The 25,966-nt window shown below is 34.3% G+C and overlaps 1 protein-coding gene across 2 annotated transcripts in view; it reads left to right on the forward strand.

Annotated features, from left to right (window-relative positions):
* Positions 1 to 774: 774 nt before the first annotated feature.
* Positions 775 to 25,966, forward strand: part of LOC105212213 (rho GTPase-activating protein gacF) — a 108,585-nt gene continuing 83,393 nt past the window's right edge. The window contains exons 1-2 of one of the 2 annotated variants that reach the window (XM_054231659.1): positions 779 to 935; positions 1,318 to 1,900. The gene's annotated coding sequence lies outside the window, so the exon portion shown is untranslated. Of the gene's footprint in view, positions 1,901 to 25,966 lie in introns of both variants that reach the window. The other variant, XM_011184070.3, reaches the window with a different exon arrangement.

Consider the following 25,966-nt stretch of genomic DNA (forward strand, 5'->3'; position numbering starts at 1 on the left):
TGCTTCGAAAACATCTTTTCCCCACAGGGTTGCACACGATCTGTCATTGTAGCACTTTATCGCAGAATGCAGATAGACTATACAATTTTTGGATTGTCAACAAATGTAGTCAAAGTGAGGAAGTATATATAGCAACATTTTCAATTAAATACAATTATATTTAAGGTTGGCTAAATAACAAGTGAACCCACAAATTCCAATAAAACATCTTTATCTTAAAACAATTAGAATAAAAATACTGAATATAGTCACTTTCCGGCGCAAATACTTTAAAGATGCTGCTCTGCATTACTTGTTTTGAATTGAAATCAAGATTTAATCGGATTTTTCCTTACGTTTATTTATATTTATTATCAATTTGAATAATTAATTATATTTCTGCTTTACAATCAATATATTGAACACAATAATATTGATGACCTCAATAAGGAATATCGAATGACATATTTTACCGAACGCATTAGAGCAATACTAATGAACAGTGCTTGCGAGCGCTGAAGAAAAGTTTAAATTACTTTTTATTTTAGAAATTCCCAACAATTATTGTTCCATAAAACGTTGGTTTACATTTAGTATTTAATCAATGAATGATTACTGCTTCGACTATTCCTAATTTCAAATGTTTTTTATTGCTATAGAAGCAAAAGAGAATTAATTTAAATCCAACTAATCAAAAATTTAGTACGCTTTTAACGCAACGTTGATTTAATCGTAGCATGACTTAGTATTAAAATAACGTACACCACAGCAGTCCTAATTCGCTCGTCCAAGAAGTTTTTTGAAGTGTTTTTTGGGCAGCCGAGTTCGCGAGTGCAAGAACGAATCGAAGTTAAATGTAAAAGAAACATTTAAATAAATCTAATTGTAATTAACTAATGACCACTACCTAACAATATAAAATGTAAATATAACTTTAGTTATAATTAATAACAAGTGTAAGTGATTATCTAAACCGTCAACCGGTCGGAAAGTTGTGTGAAAAAATTTCTTTGCCTTTTCGCTCTCTCCATGCATTCGCGCATTCGTATCCAGTCCGCGCGGACCTTTCAACCGACAGTATTTTTTCCCCTCATTTTTCGCTGCTCTGCACAATTCCAACGTCGAAGGTAATGGCAGCAAAAGCAAAGTCAGCAAACGCGCTGCTTCCAGTGTCAAAGTGAATCGAGTGTCGTCGACGTCGTTGTTGCTGGCGTTTAAGTGAATGTGAAAGAAGAATGGAAAAGTGCACATACAAATATTGAATTGAAGCGAATGATAGCAGAAGTGAAATAATTGCTAGCTGTGCAAAAATGTTTTCATATTTAAATTGTTTTGCAGTTCTTTAAATTTCTGTTGTCGTTGCAATCATTATATTGAATGAATTGTTCAAACCATATAAAAAGTGCTTGTGTAGTTAGATACTAATAAAATATTCAAAGTGTATTGACGTCGATATATAAGAAACCGTTCAAAAAAGTTCAGTGGAATAGGAAGCAAGTGAAAAGTGCAAATATGAATGTGTGTGCCGCAAGTGAGGCGAAAAAATGTCCAAACGTCCCCCAATTGTCAGTGGCTAGGTCGTCATCGGTCGTTTCAACAACCAACATATTCCTCCACTTTTCGACGTCATCGTGTCATTTATCAACATTTGGGTTTGTCATTGGCGCCTTCTTATAGTAAAACGCTCATTTTAACGCGGTTGCGACCTCCTTTCGCTGTGTTGCAAGACGTCTGCTTTGAGTACGCCAGTACTGAAGTGTTAAAACTTTTCCGTGTATTTATTATTGCTATTGCCATTGTGGAAATTATTTTTGGCAAACTACCTATTAATACAGGAACGCAGATACAACGAAGTGTTTCAACAAATTCAAGAAATAATACTAAATCAACGGATTTAAATATATTTTTATTGTATATAAAGGTATGTGCAACATTTATTATAAAAAATATATATAATCTCTTCTATTTTTATTCTATATTTGAGTAGTATAATTAAAGAAGTCTAGTTCCAATCATATCTCGCATATAATACTTCAATTTCCTAATTGTTGTTCATCTGAAAACGCTCGTTTGTTATTGATTATCTAATGCTATAAGATGCTAAGCCGCTTGTTGCATATACACATTGATTCAGACAATTTTCTTGTAATAGAAATTGTATTTTACGTTCATTGATAGTTGCTTGTAATAAAATCGGTAATAAAGCTGTTGTTGAAAAATCAACAATCAACTGTAAATTGTGTACGGATGATGGACTTTGGAATAGCTGCCACAGTTTACAAGTTACTTTTGTGTATGTTTGTATGTGCATACATATTCGTATAGCCACATCTCAGTGCAACTCAATTCAGTCTTTGTTGATTACCTTTCTTTGTTTTATAATTTTGTAGCATATTGTCTGTGCTAATAAATCATTCATACATCGTACATTTGCATACATGTCTACATACATATGTATGTCTGTATAGTTTATGTCCATCTTCACATCATTCGTGTATCGCCTCTACATGATACAGTTGATTAGTCTGTCTGCTGAAAATCATGCGCTACAATGTACCATGCAGCTGTGCGATTCATAGACGCCGCTTGGCTGCTTAAGCACATAGTGACTGCAACTAAGACCAATCCAAGGTTTTATTCAATAATTATTTTTTATGCTTTGTTCCGCGACTTTTACTAATTCAATCAAAATATAGTTATAATAAATAATAATTTACAAGCTGCATTGTTTTATTGTGTGGTTGCCAGTTTTTATTTCTCTTTATTTATTTTTATTTTGACATCTAATACACTGTTTTTAACTTCCAATTTGTTCTGGATAAGCTGTGGTCAGTCGTGATTGTTGTATGTTTTTATTCATTTAAAAAACAGTGACATAATTCAATAAGTTGGAAGAAAAAATAATAATTGTGTAATTATTTCTTGTACCTACCTTTTGCTGTTTATATGTAATTGTAAGAAATTGCTTATATAATTGTGGTAATGCATTTACAATAGACTTCTGACAGCTTTCAAAATTAGCTACAGCGTTTGCCAACCATATTATTTCTCATGATTATGTTTCTAATTTTATTTTCAAGCCACGATTTCATAATTTGTATTTCGGATTCTTTATAATTTATGTAAATTTGTAGGTGTGTGCAGTTTGTAAGCGTAACCTATCAATAGTGTTACCCTTGTAATTTTAAATTACCTATTGTTTTGTGTCCAAAGGCTCTTAACAACGCTATAATTTTATTAAAAACTTTGCTTGTGGCATTGATATCATTGAAGTTGTTGCAACTGAGTACTTCACTCGAACAATTTACAATTATGAATGTATAGAATGTTTGTAAACATTTCAATGACATACGAGTAGCATTTCATTAATTCTGACTATTTTAAATAAGGCAGTAGTGACTAAACGCTAATATTATTATCAGTTTCGTATACTTTTACAAGCTTCAAATGTTGAAAATACTGAAATTAATATTTTTGCGTTGAAACATTATTCTTTTTTACTGCCGAAAATACGCAATAGTTCAGTCATTCGTCGCGGAAGTAAAGGTAGTAGTCAAATGCCCAAAGTCACTCGACAGCTAGTCCAACCACCCGCTGACTAAAAGGCGCGTTCACTTCTATGTCGATCGATATTTTACTGCCTACGAGCGTTTATACGCACACATACACGTACACGTACCGTTGTAGCAAATATTAAAACTGTAAAGAAGGTAGTGCTGTTAAGTGCCTATTTGTATGAATTGTATGTATGTATGTATGTAGTACCTGCCAGTCTCAATGTCTCTGTGCCACTTTGACGCCGGTTCCTGTGTAACCTTCAGCCATGCTGACACTTGCTCAGCTTTGTCGCCATCATTATTATCATTGTCAAAGCTCTAGCGCGCTTACAATATAAAACATTTATATTTTGTACGCCAACAAGAACAAGAAAATCTAGACAAAACAGCCAGCACCCAAACACACACCACCCACCACCACCTACCCTTCAGCGTTTTGCGTTTATTGTGCGGCGACAGTTATGTTGTTGTTTTCCCAGTTTGTTGTGTTGGTAGTGATGGCGACGACCATGGCTACAATCGCCGTTAATGTTGTCCTCCAACGCATAATTTCGTTTCACCCTCACAACTCACAACGACGTGACTTTATGCTGACCGCCCCCCTGAACCCCACCCAACACTGGCTCATTTAAAACGCAAAATGTTATTAGCTCGCTTACGCTTGTACTTGCCATACTTAAAAATCCTGTTGGCCGCCATTCACTTGGCACACTAGTGTCAAACTCAACAACAACAACAACACTCAGTATATAGTACGTACGTGTAGTCGGTTGGCAGAGCGCAAGAAGGGCAGCATGTGCTTATGCAATGTAAATGTAGCTGGATTCGTCAGCTAGTGGATATGCTTGGAACTGGTTGGTTGGCTACTTGGCCTCAATGTGGCTTACTAGGCTGGGACGGGAAAAAAATCTCGTCCGGCTTTTGCCTTTCAAGGAAGCGTGCAAAACTGAGACTGACAACCAACAGCGTTGGAGAAAGAATGATTTCAGTTACAGCAAAGTGACAAAACAAAAAAAAAAAAAATAACAATAAAAACAACAGAACAAGAATAACAGCTTCAAGACGTTGACAACCGGCTAACTGCCGGCAATAAGAAGTGTCCAAACAGCATTTGCTGTTGACGCCGCGCGGAAAAGCTGTTATTACTTTATTTTTGTATTTGTACAACTTCTTCCACTTTTTACTCGACGCTTCTCGTCTTTCGCCAATTTCCACGCCAAATGTCAGCGATACAAAAATAAACCGCAAACAGCAATGCGGACATTAAAATTTTAATTGTTAATTGTAAAATGCTGTACATACATATACTGGCTCCACACACACACACACACAGACATTCAATTATTGAGTGAAACAATCACACAGTCTGTCGGTCGGTCGGTCTAGTCAACCAGTCGTGGATAGTAGTATGCAGCGGCAGAGCTGTGAATCTGTTGTTTAGTTTGCCGGTTTTGCTGTCGAGCATGGATTTTTTACTATTCAACTTGTCTTGTTATTGTTTCATTCCACTGATTTGTTGTTGTTTTTGTTGTTCATATTGCAGCCTTTTTATTTCGCAAGTATTACTCAGTCGTTGCCATGTTATGGTTGAAGGTGTTTGTTTGTCGACCATTTGCGAAAAATTCTAGCTAAAGCACCTATACATGCCATAAATATACGTTTGTATGCGTACGCAAATACCGCTTTATCAACACACAAATAAAAAAATAAAAAGAAAACAACAAAATGTAAATAACAAATAAATGTGATATCCCACGGGGTTTGATAAGACGACAACGGCAATGGCAATGGCGCAGCAGCAAAATTCATTTCAATGCCTTCAACCTTAGTTAATTTCTGTCATTCCGTATTTGCGTTAGTTGAACAGTTTATTGTATAGAATATTCGTGGTTTTGAACTCAATTTTGATTTAACTGCAGACTAATTTTGAAATGGCAATTAATCTATCTATTAATAATAAAGTCTTTGTCCAGTCCAAGAAGGAACTGTCAAACTTCCATAGTAATTGTAAACAAAGGTTTGACTCATGTCGTCCATGACGTCATCCATCAATTTATTTCTTCTGTCTAAAGTACTCCAAAAACCGTTACAGGGCGAAATTTTCGTAATGTCCAATTCCATTATTTTTGGTCCAGTCAAGAAATCACTTTCATAATATCGTAACTCTTATCTTTAAGCTCTGATTATAGTATATGTTAAATCGAAGTTCTTATTTTGGTCTAAATTTTGTACCAAGCTTTAGAAGTTTTTTTATTTTTTAATCAGAAAAAGTGAAAGGATTACTAATTAAGATTTGTAATTATTTATTTAATTATTATTTTCGATCATATTTTACTTAAATACTGTAATTCAAAAGCTTTCGTTGTGCATATGCATAGATAGTTTCAATATGTAGGTAGAAAAGTAGCTGTAAATAGAGATTTCACCGCCTTATAGAGCTTTTATTCCATTACTAAAGAGCTTTCATCACAGTTACAGAAAGTTCTTATCAGAAGCATATTTGAGTAGCTAGAAAAGTAGCTGAAATGAGAATAGAACTTTCATCACCGTATAGAGCTTTCATCACATTACTACAGAGCTTTCATCGCTGTTATAGATACCTTCTACAAGAAGCAAATATGACAAAAAAGCATTTCGAATACTTCAATGGAAAGGGAATTCGTGATGAAAAACATTTCAGCGAATTTTTAAAGATAAGCTTGTACATTTAACCAAATGACCTTCACATATTTAACTTGTGTGTTTATCTAAAATTGTTTTCGTATGAAAATAATGCGATAAGCGTAGTAAATGCAAAATTATAAGTTTCGAGTAAACATATGCATGATTGAAATTGAGCTACAGGAAGTGCACATACACACATTTAATTTTTATTTTTGATGCTTATTTTTGTAAATATGTATGTGTTCAAGAGCACTTAAAAATATGTAAATGTAGAAAAATATACGTTAAATCAATCGTAAAAAATATAACTTAAAAAAACATAACCTAAAAAATATCAATAATAATGAAAAGAAATAAACAATGCCAAAAACACAAGGTAATAATATGCATGAAAGAAATCCATATTCAATCTAAGTAGGGCAATTTTCGCCTTTTTATGTTTAGCCTTACATAACACATGTTCTTGTCATAAGCCGACTTGTTTATACTGCCTTCCAACAAAGCCAGGTGTCAGCTCTTATGGGCAATTTCAGCACTTTTTATCAACAAATCATATCACATTTCATGCTAAATATGTCACGGTCGTACCATGTACCATGACAAAAGGAGAGCTTGCCGTGTTATTGGCTTGTGGTACAACACGTTGAAAAACAACAATACATATAACGAAAAAGATTCAAAATTGACAGAAAATGCCAATTAGCCGTAGCTGTTTTATATTCTGAAATTATTGAAAAAGTTTGCAAATTAATATTTTCAGCATATTTTTTATTGTATGTAGGTTTTTAAAGGGTTGCTTCAAAAGCGAAAAGGCAGGTATTATTTTGATAGGTATTATTTGGTACTGAGAACTGAAAAAAATTATATTCTCTACTCGTTATATCTTCCATCCAAGCTAAATATTAGACCAAATCGATCGATCACAGGTTTAATCTTTCGCAAATGTAAATTATGTTTTGTAAAAAAAGCAACTCATAGCTCACAATGACGTGTATTTATCTTAGAAAATTGGTATTTTGTTGTTGTTGTAGCAACAGTTGTTGAGGTTATTACCCTCGCCTAGATATAAATCCGATTCGCTACGGTTACGTCCGACTGTTGTGGAGACATTATTATTGGTATTTTGACTTTTTTAGTGTACGTCATCTGGAGATATTGAAGAGTTTTTCTTTCATTTACGGACTAGAAACTGTAATACAATGAATACATCTTAATTAAAACTTCACATTTTCTGATGGAAAACACGTTTTGATTTCAAGTTCAGATAATTTGTTCACTGTTTACCCTAGGTATACCCAGCAATAGAAGTGTTTTTTCAAAGCTCCCATTTTAAACAAAATCACAACATTTAATTCAATTTCTTTAAAACTTCGTTCTATTAATTTTTTGTTCATACTCTGACATTGATTAAATATTGTGAAGGGAAATTTATTATATTATAAATATTATAAAGCTTATCTAAGAAGTGAAAGTTTTATAAAAGCTCGATTTTTTGTTCATACTTTGAGATCGATCAAAGATTGTAAAGACAAAATTATTATAAATACTTTTTAATATAAATACTATAAAGCTTTTCTAAGAGTAAAAGCTCAATTTTATCTTCATATTCTAGGTTTGATTGAAGATTGTGAATCAAAAATTGTTATTATAAATGTATTTAAATATAAATATTATAAAGCTTTTCTAAAATGTGAAAGCTTTATAAAAGCTCGATAGTTAGTTCACACTCTGAGGTCCACCAAAAATTTTAACCAAAATAATTTTAAGTTCTACAAAGTTTTTCTAAACTTGGAAAGCTTTATAAAAGCTCAAGGTTGCCACATTCATAATAATAATATTATAATTATTAGAATTCAGGTGAATTAATAACAAGCGATAAGGCTACTCGACAATATTCACACACCCTGTTTTTTTTGTTCTTATTTTGCGGAAACATTCTCAATACGAATATTATTACCGCTGTATAATTTTCGCTCTTCGCTTTCGTGCTATTTCGCACATCCTACTTTAATTTAATGCCCACTTGCAACTTTGCTGCTGAGAAGTGTTATGGAACGATACGACGAGTGAACGGAACTCCCAAACCCCAGCGTTTACCTTCACGCATACAGTAAGCTAAAGCAACGTCAGTTACCTTTGCCTTTTAACCAGTTAAGCAGCTAAGTGAAAAAAACATGAAACTGCTACAGAAAAAGCACAGAGCTCCAGCAGAAAGAGAGGAGAAAAAAGCTTGCGTTGCCATTGCCGCGCAACAAAAGCAAAGCAAAGCCGTTGCGTTATGTTTCACTTGTTGTTGTAGTTGTTACATCGTTACCTCCAAGTGGTTGTTGTTGTTTTATAAAGCATTGTTTTTTTTTTTCTTTTATTTATTTATTTATATTTTTTTTGTACCACGTTGTCTGCTCTGGTCCTTGAACTGTCAATACGAACGGGCGACCAAAGCAAACCGAGCCGAATGAAAACCAGAAATCGAGGCTGATGCACAAAATTATTATTGCATGGAGAGACAAAAAAGCGCTGATAAAACAGGCAAAACGCCACGCTCACAGCGAACACTTTAATGCAAACGCTGCAGAAGCCAGCCAGCTAGCACCTCGCCCGCTGCTCCTTGCAACGCCACAAATTTTGAACTGCTTTTTGTTGTTCGTTTTTTGCTGAATCGCTGCTCGTTGCTTTTAAAGTGGTTAATATTACCGTTCTTACTGTTGTTGTCTTTCCTGCTGTTATTGCACTCCTTTCGCTTCGAGTGGCAGACAGACAGACTGGTAGGCAGGCTGGCGGCCGGACTGGACTGGTTGGTTGGTTGGTTGGCTAGGCCGTTTGGGTTGATCGTTGGGTCGTCGCTCGGTTTGCTGGTCGCTTGGTTTAAGCCTTTGTATGCAACGGAACAGCTTCCAAACCGCACTTCAATTCTCAATGCCCGAGCTCAACAGCCTGTCTGTGTACTGCCGCAGTCGGATGACTGGTAGGCTGCTCGACTGCCACTGCACAGATTGCTCCTCACACATAGTAGGTATTTGCCAAATAGCTCCACTTCAGCTGCTGTTGAATGCACTCATTCACTCGTATTTGCAATTATTTTGCATGCATGCTAAATAATTTATTACTTCCCGATGGCAACAAACCGGAGCACTCGGCGCATCGGGTGCACCGGCAAATACTTGAGTGCGACTAACAAACGAGCGCGCGCAAATGGGTGAACAAACCCAGCAGCCGAGTAGCACAGCGTAGCCAGCCAACCGGCAGCTCCAGCTTCCAACACACCACATACGTTTTCGTCGTTAGGCCTTAACCTCACTGTGCATAGCCTTAGTGGTATGTACATGAGGCTTGAGTTTGGCCTGTTCGATATTTGCCTAGCAACTCAACAAGAGCTTAACTCTCGATTGCCGCTACTGTTGTTGTACTGTCTTATCCGCCTAGCTTTGCCTGGCTGGATGGCTGCCTGGCTGGCTGTGCTCCGTATCAGTCTTAACCGGCTACTGGTGGCGCGCTGCGACGCTCACTCTAATCCTGCATCCACAGATGTCTGCACGCTCTGGCATACTTCATTATGCATAGACAGGCGACTCGGGCTGCGCTGCTGGCTCTATTGGTCGTTTTACTACTTCGCCGTCTACTCATTTGCTGGTATGACTTTGTTTTTATGTGTGGCAGCTTTTTAATGACTCGCCAAGGCGTGCGATAATGCACATTTTACCAACACTCTAACCGCTTGACCCACACCCCACATCCCGAGTTGTATTCGCTGTTGCCGTTTATGCACAATATTGCCGCTTTGGTTGCTACTGTACTGCCGCACAGTTTTACTTTACTCAACAGCCAACGACCAGCCTTCCCATTCTATATTTCATTGTTGGCATAATTTTGTCAGTAAAATGTGTTTTTATACCCTCTTCATTGTATTGAGTGCATACAGGGCCCGGCGTTGAGGCTTTTAATTTCTTAGGAGATCGTGCAAAGATGGGAGGGGCCATGAGGGTAAAAAAGTCACTTAATTCAAGAGTTGTGTCAGTGGACTCGACAGTCTAGGAGGTTCCCTCCTCCTTCGGGAACCGTTTGTCGGCAATACAATATCGGAAAGAATTCGGATTTTTATCCGGCCAAATACTGTCATACTCACCAAAATTACGTTGGGTAATGTTTTCTGATACAACAACAGCAACAACAACTCGTTTACTTATACAGAGTGTTCAGTTAGGTCCGCGTAAGATATGAGACCTTAAGGTTTGCCTTATTAATATTTCTGGAGTGACGCTATATTCAAGTGTTTATAAAGCTCAAGTCCCAAAGCCGTTTTTTTCTGTTACTAAAGACGACTGCATTGCTACAAAAACTCTGGACAGAAGGAGTCTGCTCTACTAACAGAGTTTCTGTAACATACTCTCGTCGAAACGCCGAGTTGTATCTTTAAATAAGCGGACGTATTTCCATTCTAACGCTGACGATCCTCTCCATTGCTTAGTAACATATAGGACGTTCTAATACTCAAAACATTTTCATTATTTGAAAAGCTTTCTGCTGAGTAATTTTTGGATTCCAAATGAAAGCTCTGTTGACTCAGTTGAAAGCTGAAAGTTGACTACTTTAGAAATATTCGGGTTAGTCCAAAGTTATGTTCTCTTTGCGAGGATGGATTATGTAATTTTAAATTAACCGTAATAATAAGAAAATGCAGCTTAAAGCTTTGAAAGCTTATTGGTCGGTTTAAAAGCTCGTCGTGACATTTTTTATTACAAAATTTTTACTTGCAATGGATTTTGACCGAATATATTCTACACAAATTTCTAAAAAAAAATAAAAAACAAATAAATTTTTAAGTCCATTTCTATAAAAGCTCTACACAATTTTTCTTCTACATCCTGGATTCGCATGAGCACTCTGTATCATGTTGCACTCGCTGTCGGCGCATTTATTATTGATGAATTTTTGCATATGTACTTCGTAATGCTTGAGGCCTTTCGTCTATTCCCCAAACGCAGTCATACCCTTACCCTGTGTGCCCTCTTTCACTTAACCGCCGCGCATGGGTTGTGGGTTATTGTTGTTGGCAGGCGCTTAATTTTGGGGCGTATAGACTTGCATTCATTGCAACACTGCCGCATATGCCGCACTGTACTGTACATTGGTGTTTTGCAAGTGTTGTTAGTGTTCGTGTGTTGTTAGTGCCTGCATTGGGGGTGGGTTCGCTGGGTGGTGGTGGTGTTGGTGGGCTGAGCTTACACTGGGTGGTGTTGCAGCGCTTGCCATCACTTCCATTATTACTGTTTCGGCTTTGTTTCTAACCAACCCTTGTGCACTTTAAGCGCCCAACTCCTCGAAAGTTTTTTTAGGTGAGGCATACAATGTGCTTACTTCACTTTCAATTTATATGAATATGCATTAGTGTATTCATTGTATATATGTTTGTGTCTTTACCCCTTTTTTCAGACTTTGCATAACCACAGTAATTTTGTTTGCGCTTCATTCATGTATGAATGAATTTTAAAGTGCATTAGACTGAGTGCGGGCACAAGTGGTGCACACCAATACATACATACATATATAATTTGTTTTCCAAATGCATACAAACAGGGTGTGAGTGCGTGGCATTTTCCACCCTCTGTTGATTTATCTTCCGCCCCCAAGGCAACACTCCTCACACACTTTCTGGCTGCTTTCTTGCCCTGCACACTTCAAAAGGATGTCGCGCGTGTGTAATCGGTATCTGCTTAATCAAAGATTGTGAGTGCTTGCATTTATACTTATAATGCTTCATATATGTATATGTGGCTGTAAGCATGCTATCAATTTCAAAACGTTTTCTAATCCGATAAATTGGTCACAGCTCGTCTGGGTTTTACAAAATCTTGTGCGCACCATAAACGTCTTCTACTAGAGGGTGGTTTTGTTGTTGTTCTCTATATGTATAATGTATGTTTGTGCAAATTGCATTTGAATTGACGTAACGTGCATCTTAGTTATAATTTATGTGTTCTTTTGTTTTGCTGGAGTTGTCGCAACTTTCCTAATAAATCATGCAGTAAATTTGTTGAGTAATTCGGGGGCTTAATAAATTATATTTATTTCGCATTTCAGAGATAACAATTTTTTTTCAATAATAAGATCTTCATAATTTTGTTAAGGGACCTATCAAATAAGAACTACTTCATTTAATGAATATGTGCTGTTTTTATGGAGCCGTCCTGCTGAAATCACATATTGTCCAAGTCCATATCATCCAATTCAAATATATTCAGTTATCATTGAGCGGCAGCGATTCCCATTCACAGTAACGTGCCGGTCCTGATCATCACAGAAGAAGTACGGCTCAATAACGCCGCCGGCCCATAAACCGCACCAAACCGTAATTTTTCGGGATGCAATGGTGACATTTAGAGTACGTGTGGATTGCTGCCTGATCAATAACGCATATTTTGCTTCTTGACGAAGCTATTCATTTAGAAATTAGCCTCATCGCTACGTGGAACGTAGCGTTCTTAATGTTGAGACCACTGACTCCGAATTTCGATAGTAAATTTTTTATAATTTCGGCTCATTGTTGGATCGTATATCTTTCCATGATGAAATGGCAAACCTTACTGAAGAGAAATGTCAAAAGAGCTTCGTTTACTGCATCGGGAGTGACGCTCTTGTAGCGTCCCTTTTGAAGAACCGTTAACCGTGAACCGTGAACCGTGAAGTCCATAGGAATGGATTACTTGCTTTCATGAAGAGCTTTTTCTAAGCACAAGCTTTTTAGGAGCTAAGGCGTTATCTGTCCAACGCCTTTGGATAGAATGATTTATATAAATAAAATTGAAATATGTATGTGCAGCTTCGGCCTTATGGATTGTTGCTATGAAAATCTACTAATAGAAATGTAGCTAATATTCTTGTGTAATGATTTTAACGTTTGCTCTAAAAACTCAAAAAAAAAAATATTTGGAATACTTCACTCAAAACAGTATACTGCTTTGACTGTTCTATTTTCGATTATGAGTCAGTCTCTACTTCGACTGTTGTATTTTCAATAAGAAATTGTTACAAGATGATTGTTTGTCTAACCTAACAAATTAGCATCCTAAATTATTAGCAAAATTCGTATAAACATTGCCTACATTTCGGCGCGGAGTTAAAAATTTTCGATTTTCGAAACTTAATCTGAAATGAGAGCAAAAGCGAAATCTTTAATGGAACATAATTCTGATTAATCATATAACAATTAGTCTAATGGTACGATCTTTAAGTTAGATACTTCTAAGAATCAATGAAAACTCTCGCCTCTTGATATGAGTTCTTAAGTCCAATAAGTTCGTCGCAGCAAACTGCGGTTTTATTTATAAAAGAAATAATCCGTTAATAACAGTATTTACGTCATGTTGTTTAAAAATGAAATGATAAATTTATATAAAAACACACACACCCCGCTTCCGCTAACGCACACGCATACATACATATATTGGAGCCAGAATTATATCACTTGCATTTGTTGTTGCTATTATTGGTGGTTAAACGTGCCCGCACTAACGCTGCAACTTCGTGTTATATAAATCGTGAAAGTTTCATGCAGCACGTAATCAAAATGTTTTCGCCACTCATTCATATGTATTCTAATTTCATTAGTAAATTACATATAAATTTGCACGATATGATTCGCAAACGACGAACGCGTGCGCACGACCATACATACGTACATACAAACACCGCCCCAACATGCTCATCATACATACATACATAAGTGTGTTTTTGTTTGTATTTATAATGACGTCATACATAACTTTGGGTGGCGTTATGATGGCATTGTTGTCCGTGATGCATTTCATCCCAAGCGTAACATTTGTCGTTAGATAGAGTGCTCATAGTGTACTAGACATATTTAGGTGCAAATATATGTCATCGTATGGGATACTACTTTGCGTATAAACTTATTTCTATATAGTAATTTTCGGACCACAACTAGTTCCTATTTTCTGTCGATATTTTTATTGAAAACTGAACAACTGAAAACTTACAATTCTTAGAAATTCTCTCAATTTTCAACACTTTTCTAAAAAAATAAATAGTTCAGTTTACTGCTCCGAAGCAGCATATTAATTCGAAAATTTTTAAAACTATATATAGAAATTCTAGATACATTTTTTTGAAAATAATTTTAATATTTTACTAATATAAGGGTGTTGTACTAGACTTACACATATAACCTTCGAAAAAAAAATTAAGTGAGAAATTTTAATTTTTATCAATTCTTTTGGAAATAAAGAAAGAAAAAAAAGAAAAATACCGTTATAATATTTTTATTTAAAGTCTGTGAATTTTTAGATACGTAACTGAAATACATGAATTTTAGAGTTATGAAACTCTTTTATTAAACCAAAATTATATACGAGATGTGTTCAAAAAATAACGGGAATTTTTAAATTTCCAAGTGCCGTTTTTTATTTTTTATTATGTTGATATATGTATTTAACCCTAAGGTTAGACGTGCTTAACCCCAAATTTATACTTGTTTACATGAGCTTTTTGTTTTGCTTGATTGTTGTTTCTTGACCAAAAACAATACTGTAAAGATGTCCCAGCTACCATATTCGGCAGACATGAGCCCGAGTGACCTATTTCCAAAAATAAAGATAACCAAGGGCTATCCCAAAAATCGAGTTTGAGAAGTGTTTCAACGTTTGGAAGAAACGCTCTGGTATAAGTACTCAATATCGAATCTATTCCAACGGGGATATCATTTACGTAGGCGAATGAATAAATATGTTATTCAAAAATCGAAAATTATCGTTATTATTTAAAAATCGAAAATTACTGTTATTTTTTTCAAAAAACGATAATTGCCGTTATTTTTTGAACCGATCTCGTATATAAATAGGAATTATCTCAGAATTCCATTGTTCAACGCCTTACAATATGCAACTAATTCTCTTTGATGGTGGCTTAAAACTTATACGACCCTACATATGTCCAACAAATGAAACAGACTAGTACCAATTGAAGAGCAATTTCAGTTCACATAAATAAAATACTTGAATTTTTTAATGGTGCTGCTTGGTGACTATACTATTATCGGGATTGTTTCATGGCTCCATGTTTTCTTTATATGAATTAGTAATAAAAGAAATAACAAAAGTTTATTTTTAATCACAGACCTTAACTATTTATTTCCTTTCACCAAGCTATTGCCTTGCCTATGAAACACTCTAGTTTTAGAACTTTCAAAAAATTAAATTGCTGCTTCGATATTCTAGGGGTGACTAGTTGCGTTCGCTTATTACCTCGCAATCAGTGCAATGAATGACAGCAGCACGAAACGAGTGCATTTCCCCACAGTTATTAGTGCATTATGCCACAGCACACGTTTTTGTTCGTCATGCTCACGCTCTCAGTTGAACGTCATTTACGAGTGTTAGATCACTCGCTAGTCTGTGGTGCAAAAGACTAAAAGTTTCGGTTATTTATCTAGTCATTACGATTTAATTGTGTTTGTCTTCAATAGCGTAATCACAGCGCATACATACAGACACACGAACTTATTTACATACAAATGTTTGTCTGACTAACACATTGCTCGCGCACCTTTCGACCAACAACAAAGTGCATTTCACACAGCTATTATGTCAATGTTGGCCGGTTTGTCGGTTGTCAACCAGCACCAAGCAATGTCAGCTATCCCCTAGCTGCGTCACCTTTTTAAATGAGACCAATACATGTTCTTTTTGTCTTCGTTTTGCTCGGTGCGATTCTTTCCATGCATAGACTTCCGGACGAAAGTTGCTACCTTTTTCCGGGTGTCTCGGTTGTCCCAGCTGTTGTTCGAAAGCATTGCAGAACCCCGTTTTATTGCTAGCTCTTAGAATCATATTCGTAAGCGCTGTATATTCGCAAGTTTCACAAGTCCTCAACGCCCACTAGGCGCTCGCTGTACGTGTCTTTAGTCAGGTTCTTTGACGTTTATCGACATTTCATCAAACGCCTCACACTTCATATTTGACTATTTGCTCAGAGTCTATTTGTACTTGGCTACCGCCACATATAAGTACTCACTCATACATATAACATATGTGTGTGTGGTCTTTTGTATGCCTGTGTGTGTGTGTGTGCGTAATAGCACTGATTGCCACAAAAGGATGACGTTGCTTTCGTCATCAGCAGCGCACACATCATCATTAATGGCTATAACATTTATCTTTATGTGCAGGCATGCGTATGTACGCGCCTACTTATCCATTTGCTGGCATGTCAATACTTACATACTTACATACAGACAGCCATTGCTACATACATACGCGTACAAATGTCTGATGATGCATCATCATCGTCGTCTTTGCTTTTACACTTTCTTTTCAACTGAGCAAAAGCCACATCAATATCGGTTGCCGGCTTCTCGCTTGATTTGGTTTTATTGTTTAGTAAGTATTTATTTTTATTTTTATTTTCTGTTGCCAAAGTGTTTCAATTTTTTTCATTTTTTTCGTTCATATATTTAATTCCTTTTTACCGCACATACATAGTACTAGCTGGGCACATAGCTATTTATTTGCTTTTATTTTTATATTTGCTGCCAAACAGCCATCAGCCAAGTCAAATGTTTAAGTGTGCCCTCAAAGTGTTTTTATTTTTCATAAATATTTTCTGATTTTTTTCTATGTTTTTGGCACAGTTTATATGCTTTAACAGTGTTGGATAGAGAAATGTAATCACTTCCTAGATTTCTTAAATAATAATAAAATAATGTAACTTTGTGGCAAATAGGACCACAAATAGGAGCTTGGGTTGAAACCTCGAACAGTCTACATCTTAAAGTGTTTATTCCGATAGAGGTCGCTACTAAACTGGTTATTTTAAATCACTGAGACTATTTCTGACATGTCAAAGCTATTTAATTTATGCATTTTTCAAATCGGTTTTGGTTGTTTTTACTCTATTATACTTTTTATTTTATATAACTCATATTCATTTTTATCAGGTCAATTGTATTCCGGTCTCATTTTGATCTAGCTTCAACCTTCTATAAAAATTGTGTTTTTTTTTCTAAAATACGCTTCGTTTGATACCAAAATATTTGTAATTTTAAAATAAATTGATTAACTTAAATTTTAAATTAGGTGGCAACTCTTTCCGAAAAAAATTTTATATAAATTTCTTTAGTTTGATGACCATATTGCGATTTTTCCTTTATTTTACAAACTAATGGATTACATTTTTTTAACAGGTATAACAATACTCACAGCCTCTATTTTTTATTCAAAGCGATTAAATTTTCCCCATGAGAGCTCTTTGCATACTGATAATGTGTCGAAAATATGTCGCGTTTTGCAATTTCGGGTATAGGATAACTTTTAAAAGAAACCAGGAAAAGAATGGCTTCGAAAATTTCATGACATTGACACACCGATGATATTGAGGCTTAAGTTCTAAATAGTTTAAATGGCGGAAGATCGCGTATGAGGTTTCAAAATTTTCTTTTGACACTCGCGAGTTATGGATTCCTCCAAAAGTGTTCAAAATGTGGGAATAGTTTCTACATTTGTGGATAAACAAGAAAATAAATAGTTTCAAGTACGAAACGGATATGATCTTAAAAGAACCCTTAAACCATCCACAACGATATTATTATCAAAACCAAATGGAACAAAGTTGATGGTCGCCAGATCAGTTAGGTCCACATCTATATATTCTAAATTTTCGGTATACATATGTATTGCTAAATCTCAGTCTAATACAGAGAAGTATTCTTTTGACTTTGAGAACATGAGTTCTAGGCATTTAATCAAAATGAAGGACAAAGGATAGGGCCATAAATAAAAGACAAAACAGCGCTAAATTTGGGGACCGTTTTGAAATAGAGGGTAAGCCGCGATCTTCGTACGATGTTGGAGCGCTATCAATACTCCTTCTTGGTTCTTCTGGCTCCATAAGTAGCATTAGGTCGCTATCAATCCTATTCGGATGTTCGTGTGGGATAGAGATTGTGGGTGTTTCTATTAATAAAAGAATCGTACCAAGTAGGAAAGATCCAGATTAAATGGGCACTTCTAAATTTTCTGGGTTATGAGCCCACAGCTAAATCTCAATTTGATTCGGAGAAGTGGTCAGTTGTCTTTTAAGAACATTAGACCTGGGAGCACTAAAAGCATTTAATCTAAATGAGAAGCCAAGAATAGGGTTACAAATAAATGTTGATAAACTTGTGAATCGATGCGGAAAATAGGTTGAACCGAACCATCGTACGATGTTGGAGCGCTAACAATGAAACACCTGGTCAAACGCATACATGAATGTCGACTATGGAGGATTAGAGAACATATTTCTATATGTTTGGTCCCCATGATGTTAATCAATTTCAGTCTACATTCTTCCATTTGCCCCACTGTCTCTGCAAATTTCTTTATACTTATTGTACGCCAAGCATTTTCTTGTTTTTATTTTCATATTATATATTTCTTAAATACTTGCTGAGCTCTTAATTGTGCTTACAGTCTGATCTTTCGCCTGCCCAACCACTCAACCGCCCCTCTGTCAGTGCTCATAATTCTAGATGTTGCAGGCATGCCTATAGATATTTCCACATATGCATACATGTAGGAGCCTACATACAGTAATGCCCAGTCATTATGCGCAAATGCTATGCAAAAGAGGCTATTGAGGATTATGTTTCCCAGCAGCAGCGTGATGTGGCATGATTATGCCTTTTACAGAGTGTCGAAACATTGTGGTTACTGTGCTGATGCTGATGTTGCTGTTGCTGCTGTGTGGACTTCCGTTTATTCGCAGCTATATAAAGTATCTGTTGTTACTCTTCTTCTTCTACTTGTTGTTGTTGTTGTTGTTGATGATATGATTGCTGACATATTTCAGCTACTTCACATGCCACACACTTGACTGTGTTTTCTATTATTACTTGACTCATTAGAATGTTGTCTGTATATTTATGTGTATGTGTGAATTGCTATGCATCTGTGCTGTTTATCACGTTCATAATTGTGTTGATTTTTGTATTCTTCGTAGATACATATATATTTGACTATCGTAATCACAATAGTCATCAGTATCACGCACTTCATTAGCATTAGTTATACATAAAATAAGTAATCATCGCTCGCTTGCTTAATTATTGGTTGTGGTCATCGTTTATCAACACGTTCTGTGGTTGCGACATACTATAATATATCTCTGACGCGCGTTTTCAATTTGAATTTCTATAAATTTTATTTTTTTTTTAACGAAAAATCTATAATTATTTTTTCATGTTGCGCTGTCGTCACGCTCGGCTTCTGTGTATAAGGCAAAGCTTAGCTGTCAATCTATCTAACTATGTAATTATTCAGGCCTTTGTCCAATATATTAAAAGCGCATTACTGAACTCTTTTTACTATTACTTTTATGTTTTTATGTTTTAGTTTTTATTTATTCATTCTTTGAATTTATTGAGTGACAGCCAATTTGGAGCTCCTGCAAAACGAGACGTTTTCGGCATGCGATTGTTAGCGAATAGCAAGAGTGCATGCGCGTTGGTGCTAAATAAAAATTGATATGTTTATTAATTAAACATTTTTTTCGATTTATTGTTTTTATATTTTCCTTTTTTTCTAATTTTAATTTTTATTATTTTTTTATATTATTTTTATATATTTTTATATTTCTTTTTTTAGTTTTTATTTTTTTTTTTAATTTTTATTTTTTTATATTTTCCTTTTTTTCTAATTTTAATTTTTATTTTTTTTATATTTTTTATATATTTTTTATATATTTTTTATATATTTTTTCATATTTTTTTTATATTTCTTTTTATATATCTTTTTTTAGTTTTTATTTTTTTTAATTTTTTTATATTTTTTTTATATTTCTTTTTTTAGTTTTTATTTTTTTTTAATTTTTATTTTTTTATATTTTCCTTTTTTTCTAATTTTAATTTTTATTATTTTTTTTATATTTTTTTATATATTTTTATATATTTTTTTAATATATTTTTTATATATTTTTTATATTTTTTTATATATTTTTTATATTTCTTTTTTAGTTTTTATTTTTTTTATTTTTATTTTTTTTATATTTTCCTTTTTTTCTAATTTTAATTTTTATTATTTTTTTATATCTTTTTATATATTTTTTATATATTTTTTTATATATTTTTTTATTTATTTTTTTATATTTTTTTAATTTTTTTATATTTTTTAATTTTTTTATATTTTTATTTATTTTTTCAATTTTTTTAGTTTTAATTTTTTCTAAATTTTTAATTTAATTTTTTTACATATTTTTTTTTAAATATTTTTATTTAAATATTTTTTTGTTTAATTCCATTTTATTTATATTTTATTTAAAAAAAAATTGAAATATTTCACGCCATAAATTGCTGACAAGCGTCGATTGTTTGCCATTTATGCTTTTCATTTGTTTTTATGTTCTCTTGGTTTTCGTATTTCTTTTTGTTTCTGCGTAATTGTATGTCTACGGACATTTGTGCGCCACTGTGGGAGTGTGTGCTTATGTGTGTTTTGACAACGACCCAGTTACATTGGACATAAATTAATACATAAATCATTTATTTAAATTAGAGCAGTAAACAGTAGTAGTCTGAGAACGAAATGAATTCATATAATCATGAGAGCGTGTGTTTGTTGTAAATGATCTCGTTGTGTGGAGCCATGAAAATGGACTTGCGCAAAAAATGCCTACAGTAGCTTTAATTTTGCGTTTTCGAACGGGCTTGGAGATGAAATTTTTGACCCAATAATTAAATGGATGTTTAGTAAAAGTGGGTTAGTTTTGAGCAAAATATTAATATTCACATCATCATTGGTTTTATACACTCAGAAGAATATCCAATCCCAAAAGTATTGAAATTTAATGATAGTTGATATTTCGGTGGGTTTCAGTTCTATTTGAGTACAGAAACCCTTGGATTCAATATCATTATGATTATAATCGATAGATAATATCTTATTTCTTAGAGTTGGTAAATGGAATGATCTGTAATACAATTTTTTTAGGTTCTTTGATTTTATTTTTTTTATTGAAATTATGTCGGCACTTCTTTCTTATATTTCCGTCATTACATTTGGAAAAATATTATTTGTGATTAAAAAAATTATTATTTTAAACTAAATCGTTGCATACTATTAGGGGTACTATTAAAATAGTTAGTGAAGTCGCACACCAAAAGAAATGGTAGTGAAGATTATTTGGTATTTGTGATGGAGAAAATACGTCTAGTGGATTTTAGGCGTCATAAAAATCATATGTATTTCTAAAAAATACTGTAGAACTCTAAAAATTTTATTTTTCTAATATAAGGCAATTTATCTATAATATTCTATGTTTTCGGGATTCATCATTCAAAATTAACAATTCTATGGAATTATTAGACTTCAACGCTCATGTTTTCGATTTTTTTTAGTTTAAGGGATTACGCCACCCTGAACGCAAGAAAATCTGATTGTTTTTAGGAATTTGTTTGACAAAACTATTTGAGGTAGGACTTCTTTACATTTATTGCTATTTTAATACATACCTTAAGCTTTATAAATATTTAAAAAATATATAATTTTTAATTAAAAATGGCAGTGATGTAAGCATTGGCGTGGATAAATTTTTCCGCAGCACTCCTCGATTGTGTACAAGATAGGCATTTTAATGTTTGTCTGAAATAAGTTAAACAATATTTTTCTTTAATTTTGAAATAAAATAAAATTACGTAATTGGAAGCACTTCAAAAATTGGTTTTATATTTTGGGCTAAAAATACCGTCTAAAACCTTTGATAAAAATTTTTCAAATTATTCAATCGAAAAAATCCAACGTCTCTCTGTGAAAATCTATTTAGGAAGATGTATCGTAATTTTCAAGTCAATCAGTTGAATAGTTTTTGAAAAGCTTTTGAAAAGAAGAAAAAAATGTACTATCGGCGCTATCTAATGATCATAACTTTCGTAACTATTGAGACATTGCGTTGGGAGACATCTCAAAATAATTTTTAGAATATAGACTTTGAAATTAAGCAAAAACAAAAAAATTAATTTTTTTTGAAAATTTCAGGGTGGCTTAACCCCTTAAGTAAGCAAAGGCTAAACAAGGTTTAAGATAGAGTGTCAATAACAAATTGGAAGTATTTTATATTTTTATATTATAATTTTTTTATTTTTATTTTTTTTAAATTTTTTTTTATAATCCCATTTTTAAATTTTCGTCATTAAAATATGAATGCAATTTTCATAATTTTTTCTTTATTCTTCTTTATTTTTTATTACATTTTCATCAACTTTGTTCCACTGTGCCCTACACAAATGTATTTTAGCTGTTCTTAATTCTATATGTCTTCACCTGTGTTTTGGTTTTGTTGGCATATGTTGTTGCTCTGTCGTTTATACATTTGTGCGTTTTTTACCTTTAAGTTCAATGTTTGTTTTCAAAAGCATTTCTTTCGTTGAAAGGAAAAAATAGAATTTCTTCGCATTTCCCCCTAAAGTTTCGCTGTATGATTTAGACTGTTTCAGTTGTTTATAAAAAAATTCATTTTGTGTGGCGGTAGTAAAAGTTTCAGCCGAGCATAAGTTTAGTGCTCCTTAAAAGCATTTTTAATTGGACGCAAGGAAATTTTAACTTTCTTTTGCAAGAAGCAACTTTCTGTTGCAACAAGCAAAAGTGCCATTGCAAGCGTGTCACGTGTGATGTATGCATTTCTATGCTGTCGCACAAAGTGTAGCATAACTTTTTAAAAGAAAGCACGGCGTGTGAATTCTTCACGCCTATTCATTGCATAACTCCGCTTTGTCTGACAGTCTCGTCTTTGCATTGTTGCGCTTGAGAGTTGACCAGGGTCATTAGACGCATTTAAATGCAAATGCACAAACTGACTGACGACGAGGACGACTACGTCTAAATAAAGGAGCATCCGGCATGCGATGAGTAGTAGGTAAACTTATGTATTTTATGTCGTCATCAAAGACACTCTGGCATCCTATTGTTTTCTTTATTCTCGTTTTTTTTCTTTTGTTTTTATTGTTGGCTTTGTTCCCTCCGGATACCAGTACAAATTCCACGTAAGCGCATATGGGACTGAATGAAGTAAGGCATCATCATCGCATAAGAGCCTTGAAAGTGCCGGCGTGACGCGCAATGAGCGCTTATGCACAGTTGCATGTGATATGCTTGAATGTTTGTATGTATGTGTAGATGTGTGTGTCTGTGTGCACCTCAAGTTGTTCTTTTCCGTTGCGAGCATGGCTATTTTGGTAGTGTTTGCTAAATCAAAATGGAAATGTTTACATAATGCTTTGCCGTGTTAGACAGACAGTGCGCACACCAGGCAACAGGCAGCAGCACCGTGGCAACACTCCAGCGCCACATGAGCAGCGATGACGTCGCCGCAATGAAAATGAAAATGAAATTGAAACTGAAAAGCTGAAGAAGGTGAGAATATTGAATAATTTTAATGGCGGCAGTCAGCAACACTGTTTTATATCGCCAACTTGCCGACATTTGGCTTTAGCTGAACAGCAATAACAACAACACTGAAAGTAGCTAGAGTCGAATTCATACGCATACGCATACTCCCAATACTTTAATTCTATATTATATATATACATGTGGGTATGTATGTATGGATGTTGATCTGTTGTGTGTATTAAATGCTTTTGTTTTTTACTTGTATGTACTTATTTACTCATTCACCTTTGTTTTTTTTTTCTGTGCTGTTGTTGTTTACAATAAGAAAATAAGCAACGTTCAATGAATGACATAATAGTCTTGGCGCTGCTGGCAGTAGGAGAAAGAAAAGCTTTTCATGTACGCGCGTGAAAGGTCAAAGAACACGGTCAAGGCAAGCGAAATATGCAGCAAGCAACAACGCCCACGGATATAAGCGCATAAACATACATACATGCCACACAATGTTGCACTGTAGGTGCGCGAGACGGTCAGTATGCTCATACATACATACTTTTATGTTGCAAAGTCAGTTGTTGACACCTTTTACGTCTGAAACGCTCATTTCATAGTTAACTACAGCTATTTATATACTTACATACATATTATGCATGTAAATATATCGAAGGTTGCTGACGGTTTATAGGCTACTGAAATTTTAATACCCTACCCAGCTCCAATATATTGCGGGGTGCTATAATTTTCTCGTGAAAAAATGCGTTACCTTTATTTACATTGTTCACAATTGTTTTTGTTTTCATTTTAAGCATGTAAATATCCTTTCAATAATTATTTCGCTGCCATTGTTCAATTCAATTGTTTTGCCTTTTTTCTACGCGCTCCTCTATTCTTGTTTTTGTTGCCTTGTTGTTGTTGTTGGTTTGACAGGTCTGTTTCTGATTATATTTAATTGGAAATTAAGCCGCCTTTGATAAGCCTGCCAGTTAATGCCTTTATTTGTTGTTGTTGCTTCCTGTTACATTGTTTCGGAGGTGAGTTTTTTTCGCTATAAGTAGCTATAAAAAACAAAGCACTTTATGGTTTATATTTATAGCTTTGCACTAATGCTTTAAGCTATAGTGATTATTGTTTAAACATAAATTTGTTTATCCTTAAAATGGAATGAAATGAAATTAAAACATTGAGTCATATTTTTTTGTTTGATTCTAAAGAAAACGATCGTTATCAGCTCCATTTCTAGTCTCTCAAAATACATTTTCATAGTTTTTTTTTTCAAGATAGAATATGAAACTAACCTCAAAAACGATATTGGCAATCTGTTGTTGTTTTAGGGTTTATACCGACTCTCAACTTACTGTAGGCTCAGGAAAGAGTTCGGTCTAGTTTAGATGACCTGACACACGTTACCTAACTGTAGTTTGAGGGGTAAACACAGTTATTAGAGTCTCAGGTGGACCTAGAATCAAGTCTTAAACACCGTTTAACCAAATACGGTATTCAGTGCGCAATTGTACGAGGGTTTCTCGGGTTTCAAGAGGCTACTCGAAACTGGATAATGTGTTTGAAAACACCCAGACAAGTTTCACAGAAAAAGATTTCGTGACAGCGTTTATTGGTAGGTGGAATATCATTGTCATTGTCATTGAGAAGCTTACAGAGATGAATCTTTTGTTTACTGCAACTGTCTGTACATTGATTTTACGAAAGTGTTCAAGGAAAAGAACTACGGAAGTGTTCTAGCTTTGGAAATAACTATGATCTCTTACGGAAGGCTTACCCGTTTCGATGTGTTCTTAATGTTCGATGGAATTTTAAATATATCGTTTGACTGTCCACAAACTTCCATTAAGTCGTAAGTCATCTGTATTTCCATTCTGTGAGTCTTCATGGCCATAGCTGGTTCCTGAACACACTAAGCAATTTAATTAACCTTAACGGTTACAAACCCATTTTCGAATACACTGTAAACATTGAAGAGTCTTTAAATTTCTGTCGGTAGTTCAGTCATTAGAAGTGTGTTTGAAGTTACAGTTTATCACTATTTTCATAATCCTCAAATGGGTTTCCATAACATTTACTATTTCCTTTGAACAACCGTCTTTCTCTGCTTTCCCTTTCACATAAAGATCGACGAAATTATATTGTTCCACCAACCTTGATTAATATATTTCAATTTTCACGAGTGCTACGCGGTTACGAAGTTGAGGGAACAACGAGATTCTCCCATAAAACCGTTTTGGACAATTTGAATCTTCAGGCATCTTCAACTCGCGCTGCATATTGTACTAGGAATGAAATTGTAAATTTCCTTAACCTCTACAAGGCCAATAATTGCCTACCCGCGCTAATTAAACAAATCGACACGAGGTTACAGCTATGCAAACATAAAAACACCAA

Source organism: Zeugodacus cucurbitae, chromosome 5 (assembly GCF_028554725.1).
Source record: "Zeugodacus cucurbitae isolate PBARC_wt_2022May chromosome 5, idZeuCucr1.2, whole genome shotgun sequence".
Lineage (NCBI taxonomy): Eukaryota > Metazoa > Arthropoda > Insecta > Diptera > Tephritidae > Zeugodacus > Zeugodacus cucurbitae.